This window comes from Phoxinus phoxinus (genome assembly GCF_949152265.1).
Source record: "Phoxinus phoxinus genome assembly, chromosome: 16".
NCBI lineage: Eukaryota > Metazoa > Chordata > Actinopteri > Cypriniformes > Leuciscidae > Phoxinus > Phoxinus phoxinus.
This window is the reverse complement of record NC_136891.1, coordinates 29,330,777-29,337,712: the sequence shown is the minus strand read 5'-3', so window position 1 is coordinate 29,337,712 and position 6,936 is coordinate 29,330,777. Positions and strand designations below refer to the sequence as shown.

At 40.8% G+C, this 6,936-nt stretch overlaps 1 long non-coding RNA gene across 1 annotated transcript; it reads left to right on the top strand.

The window, feature by feature from the left end:
• Positions 1–1,233: 1,233 nt before the first annotated feature.
• On the top strand, positions 1,234–6,708 carry LOC306983384. Its single transcript, XR_013794350.1, has 4 exons — positions 1,234–1,376; positions 1,926–2,018; positions 2,111–2,273; positions 6,023–6,708. It is a non-coding gene; the product is annotated as an uncharacterized lncRNA (long non-coding RNA).
• Positions 6,709–6,936: the final 228 nt, after the last annotated feature.

The following is a 6,936-nucleotide window of genomic DNA, read 5'->3' as shown; positions in this document are numbered from 1 at the left end:
ATTTGGATTAAGCCAAAGGTAGGCTATTACGGAGAAAATAATTTCTACTCAAAAATAACAGACTTGTATATTGCTCGTAATGATTTTGTAATGTACTTGTAACACAGATAAAGTACACTTTATTATCACTAATCAAGTATGTAACTATGTAAGTATGTAAACCGTGAAATTTACAGAAAAACTAAAATCCCTACAGAAAATTGTAAACCCAAAAACTTTTTTTTTTTTTTTTTAAATCACAGTAAAATTTTGTAAACCGTTAAACATAATATTTTGTTAGATTTACAATAACAATATGTGATAATAATCAAAATTATTTGTTAAAATTACAAATATTGGTATCAAAAACAGAAATACTGTAATACTCATAACAAAACAATTTTGTTAATTTGACATGTAAATATTGTAAAACTAAAGTTTTAGTCTGATGTTTTTAAAAATACAAATAGAGTATGTATGTCACTTTACAAGTTTATGCTGTAGGCTATTTTTAGCATGATTGATGAAATGATGCAAATTGAGGTAATAGATTTTTTTATCTATTACCTGAGAGGTTGCCTATTTATATATAAAAAATATGGCTACAATTATAATAATATTGTTTTTATAATTTAGACTATAATTTTGTAGCATATTGTAGCCTTGTGTGTGTGTGTGTGTGTGTGTGTAATAAATAACAATGAAAAGTAATACTTCTGTTCTGTTCAGTAATCCCTGTAGGCCTATGCCTTATGTTTCTTTTAGTCTTTAAATCTTAATGTAATACTTAGCCTACTGGTTTTCTACATAGGCCTATTGATAAAATAATAGTAGCCTAATAATTTGAGGATTGTGTCACTATCACAGGCTAAAAACAATTAACGGTGCCTTCGCTAACATCGCTTTATGATTTATTTGTAGCATACTGTATTTATAGCCTATGTGTAAAAATAATTAAAATTATTGAGGCCTGTGCAAAGTTTCACTTCTGTTCAGTCCCAACCATAATCATTGTATGCTTTATGTTTCTTTTAGTCTTTCAATTTTAATGTAATACTTAGCTTAATGGTTTTCTATTTATTTATTTATTTTTTAAATAAAATAAATTTGTTACAATTTTTATCATTTATTACAGGCTAAAACCTAACAGTGCCTCTATCATTGTGCACTAATTTTGAATTGTGCAGCTCGTCTCTGATTGGATAATCGCGGGCGGAGAGCGGGAGGAGTGACGTCAATAACGAGCGAGCCAGAGCTGCATTTACTAGACAAAAAAACAGGCGCAGCAGAAATCTTCGGACCACTTTGTCATTTTAAAAGTTTTTAGGACAAATCTACGATTTCAAGTTTTTTGGAGGATCTGCAGCTGTTCATCCAGAAAATTGAACGTTTGCACGGTAAGCACATTACGTCTAACGTTACTTTTTTTCGATAGGCTAACGTACTAAGTGAAAATGTGTGCTGAAAGCCCATGGTGTAACGTTAGACTAACGTTGTTAAGTTACGTTAAAAGTTAAGCTAGCACTAGTTGATATTTAAGTTAGCTAGCTAGACGAATGCGTGATATAGCTGTTGTTGCGGATTTAAAATGCGCCATTTCATTATGTTCCCGCCATTTTCACACCGTGAAAGAACTAGTGTCTCACTTAAATGATCATATTGGAGAGGGCAGGTCTGTGTCATATCCAGTAAGTGTTTGCACGGTCGTGTTTACAAAAAAGTCATAATTTACTTCTCATATGTGTAGGAAGCATAAAGCATGCTCCCCAGATGATATTGATAACATGTACAGGGAAACTCGCCCTCAGCCCCCATTTGTCATTGCCAGTACAGATGATTCAGAAAAGACACATGAAGCCATGCCAACAGCTAGTGCAGCCATATGCCAGAGAATGATAGTCATTCTTATCTCAGAAACATTTGTCTCTTTTACCTTAAACTGCAAGGACAGCTGCTGATTCCTGCCTCTACTGATAGATGCCTGGCAGAAGAGGTCCAACTGGAGCAAGTGCCTCTGACCCCCACTGTTATTGTCTGTGGTAAGTCTTTTTTTTCCAATCTTTTTTTATTGCACTGTTTATAGAATTTGCAGAGCTTATTGATAATAACCTGTTAAATAATTTGTTCATAGGACAGTCCTGCTATTCCTCAAGGTACATGCTGAGTCTGGATCAGAACCTAATCAACACAAACATCTCATTCATTTCTGCATTGTGTCTCATGTTCGGGAGCTACTACTGTTTTAATATCCATTATCCATCTGAGCTGGCTTCAACTCTGGAGTTTCTTCAAAGGTGAGTAAACATGGCTTTCTCATTACTACTTTCCTCATACATACACGCGCCACACAGACAGACAGGCACGCACTCGTACAGACAGACAGGCACGCATACACAGACATACACACAGACAGACACGCGCGCACGTAGACCAGGGTTATTATAGTTTTGCATTATTCATTCGTTTTTATTTTTATTTCGTTTTAACTTTGTGTTTTCAAATTTAGTTTAGTTTTAATTAGTTTCTAACGTGGGTTTGCTAGTTTAGTTTAGTTTTAATTTTTTGAAAATGCTTAGTTTTAGTTTAGTTTTAATTAGTTTTAGTATTAGTTTTAGTCTTTGTCTCCGACAGGCTGCAATCGGGAGCCCAACGCGAAGCGGAGGGATCTTGAGCAGCCTGAAGGGGTTGTATTCCCAATAACTACCGACTCGCTATACATTATCCCGCTTATTACATGGCTACCTATCAAATAAATCACTACTTTGAAACAAAATATTGATTTAAAAAGGAGTTTATTGATAGTTTACGATTGTATTGCTTCCGCTAACTACGGTTAGAATTCTGTGAGTCCATATAGCAACGCTCTGTTTTTCATGGCAACGGTCTGTTATACTCCGCAGCGGTCTGTTATCAAGAAATAACAGACCGCATTCTACATTGGAATTCAACCAAGCCATGTAATAAAACAAAATATAAACTTAAAAAGGATGGGACAAATGGGCTGCCAATGTAGATCTGAAGGCCGTTGAAAAAGAAAAGAAATAAAGTATTAAATCCCGAGATGTATCGAATCAAAAGTACGTCGGTCCATCGGGCATTTGCCCGGAATGCCGGATTACCATTCCAGCCCTGCAGCTTATAACGTTAGTGTTTTGACAACGACAACAAGTGCATTTTAAGTTACCTCAAACTTGCGACTAGTTAACTTTTTAAAAAGGCCCAATTGCTTCTCATATGAACATTATATTCAGAGAATATAAAATATTTGTATACCACTTTTTATGTGTGTGATTGTGTAAGTGATTGTGTAAAGGTGTTCATGAGATACCAACCTTTTGCGAACTTGCTTCAACGTCGCGTCGAACACGTTCACATGGAGACGTTCTCTGGAGACTTGAGGAGGGGAGGGGTGTGTGACTGTGTGTGTGTGTGTGTGTGTGTGTGTCGCGCGCGCATGCATGCGAGTGACAGAGAGACGGAGGGAGAGCAGGGAAAGGAAACACAGCTGAGCGAATTCTCTGCGTGTTTTTAAATAGCGTCGAAGGAAAGACATTGACAAAGACGAAAACTAAGGACATTTACTCTATAATTTTATTTTATTTTAGTTCGTTTTGTCAACCACACATTACAGTTTTATTTAGTTATCGTTTTTTTGTTTTGCCTCGTTTTTATTTTTATTTCAGTTAACGACAATGTTTTTTCCCATCTAGTTTTCGTTTTTTCGTTCGTTTTCGTTAACGATTATAACCCTGACGTAGACAGGCATGCACGCGCACACAGACAGACAGGCACGCAGACACAGACATGCATGCACACAGACACCCGCAGACAGACACAGATGCACACATAGACAGACAGGTACACACTCGTACAGACAGGCACGCGCGCACACACAGACAGACATTCACGCAGACAGACGTACATGCACACATACGCACAGACAGACGTGCATGTAGACAGGCACGCACGCGCACTCAGACAGACAGATACGCACACACAGACATATACGCACACACAGACAGATACGCACACACAGACAGACAGACACGCACGCGCAGACAGACAGACACGCACACACAGACAGACAGACACGCACGCGCAGACAGACAGACACGCACGCGCACACAGACAGACACGCACGCGCACACAGACAGACACGCACGCGCACACAGACAGACACGCACGCGCACACAGACAGACACGCACGCGCACACAGACAGACACGCACGCGCAGACAGACAGACACGCACGCGCAGACAGACAGACACGCACGCGCACACAGACAGACACGCACGCGCACACAGACAGACACGCACGCGCACACAGACAGACACGCACGCGCACACAGACAGACACGCACGCGCAGACAGACACGCACGCGCAGACAGACACGCACGCGCAGACAGACAGACACGCACGCGCACACAGACAGACACGCACGCGCAGACAGACAGACACGCACGCGCAGACAGACAGACACGCACGCGCAGACAGACAGACACGCACGCGCAGACAGACAGACACGCACGCGCAGACAGACAGACGCACAGACAGACAGACACGCACGCGCACACAGACAGACACGCACGCGCACACAGACAGACACGCACGCGCACACAGACAGACACGCACGCGCACACAGACAGACACGCACGCGCACACAGACAGACACGCACGCGCACACAGACAGACACGCACGCGCACACAGACAGACACGCACGCGCACACAGACAGACACGCACGCGCACACAGACAGACACGCACGCGCACACAGACAGACAGGCACGCGCACAGACAGGCACGCGCACAGACAGGCACGCGCACAGACAGGCACGCGCACAGACAGGCACGCGCACAGACAGGCACGCGCACAGACAGGCATGCACGCATGCGCACCGACAGACAGATAGGCACACATACACAGACAAGCACACATACGCACAGACAGACAGGAACACACAGACATACAGACAGGCACGTACACCTGCGTTCAGACAGAAAGGCACGCGCACACAGACAGACACGCACGCGCACACAGACAGACACGCACGCGCACACAGACAGACACGCACGCGCACACAGACAGACACGCACACAGACAGGCATGCGCACAGACAGGCATGCACGCATGCGCACCGACAGACAGATAGGCACACATACACAGACAAGCACACATACGCACAGACAGACAGGAACACACAGACATGCAGACAGACACGCTGCACAGACAGGCACGTACACCTGCGTTCAGACAGAAAGGCACGCACACATACAGACAGGCACGCACGCGCACAGACAGGCACGCACGCGCACGCACAGACAGGCGCACACAGACAGACACGCACGCACGCGCACAGACAGACAGGCACGCACGCGTACAGACAGACATGCATGCGTACAGACACGCACGCACGCGCACAGACAGACAGGCACGCACGCGTACAGACAGACATGCATGCGTACAGACAAACACGCACGCGCATGCAGACAGACATACACATACAGACAGAAAGACACGCATACATTCATGCATTGACACACACATATATACAGACAGACACACATGCATACATATACATGCATACATACAGACACACACAGAGACACATACATACATGCATACATACACATACAGACACAAAAAAAATAATATATATATATATACACGGTAACACTTTACAATAAGGTTCATTTATTAAACATTATTTAATGTATTAACTAACATGAACAATACATTTGTTAAAGTATTTATGAATCTTTGTTAATGTTAGTTAATATGAATAAAGCTGTTCATTGTTTGTTCATGTTAGTTCACAGTGCATTAACTCATGTTAACAAGATTTTAATAAAGTATTAGTAAATGTCGAAATTAACATTAACAAAGATGAATAAATGCTGTATAAGTGCAGTTCATTATTAGTTAACGTTAACTAATGTAGTTAACTAATGTTAACTAATGAACCTTATTGTAAAGTGTTACCTATACACACACTGTAGTTTTTTACTGATTAACTAAAATGCTTAATATGGTTTTATTCTACAGGTGTTTTTTCTCAATAAACCCAGAAAAGGGAACCAAAGTACAGAATAAAAACTCCCAAGCGTCCTCTCAACTTGAACCCTCGAGTCCTCACCCTGATACAGGAACTCTCCGATCACGAGTGGCGTTAAGCCTAAATATGGACTCTTTCTGTTGACTCTGACTGTTTGTTTGAGAAGAGGTACTGTTTTCACTTTGTTAAATCCACAATGTGTATTATGGTTAAGGTACTATGTAATTTGTTTTAAACTCTTAAAGGTGCATGTAACTCTTCCTGGTAGAGGGTCCGTATGTATCTTGCATTTATTCAATTAGAACTGTTTTTAATGCAAAAAAGAAAAACCTGGGGGCCTCTCCACAGATCTGACATGTAACTAGGCCTATTGGCATCACCTGATTGTCTCCATGAAGATCGATAAGTCTTATGCCATACTGTGGAACATTCCAGACAGGGAGAGTGTTGGTTGTTGTAAATTGTTGTTGTGTGCCTGGCACTTAAAGCTTCTTTGCATCTTGTATACATTGGAAAAAAAATGGGCCAATTGTTTCATGCCTGTGAGTTGTTGTTTTTGTGCGCCTGGCACTTAAACTTTGTTAAATAACTTTTCAAACTTATTTTGAAAAAAAAAAAAATGCATCCAATTGTTTACAACTATTTTGATGGCTGTTAAATAAATTTGGCAAAAGTTATATTTTCCTCTCTTCTTATTTCAAGATGTATTTTTTTAATTTACCACAATATAACTTATTATGGATATTGTATGTATAATATACAGGACATCTCCATTTAAAATGCAAAGTTTTACTGTTGTTTTACCAGTTTAAATTAGTTTTTTGTTTGATATTTCTGTTAATTTGATAATTTATTGATGCACAATAAGCAATTATTACATGTAAAAAATACAGGAAATTGTCTA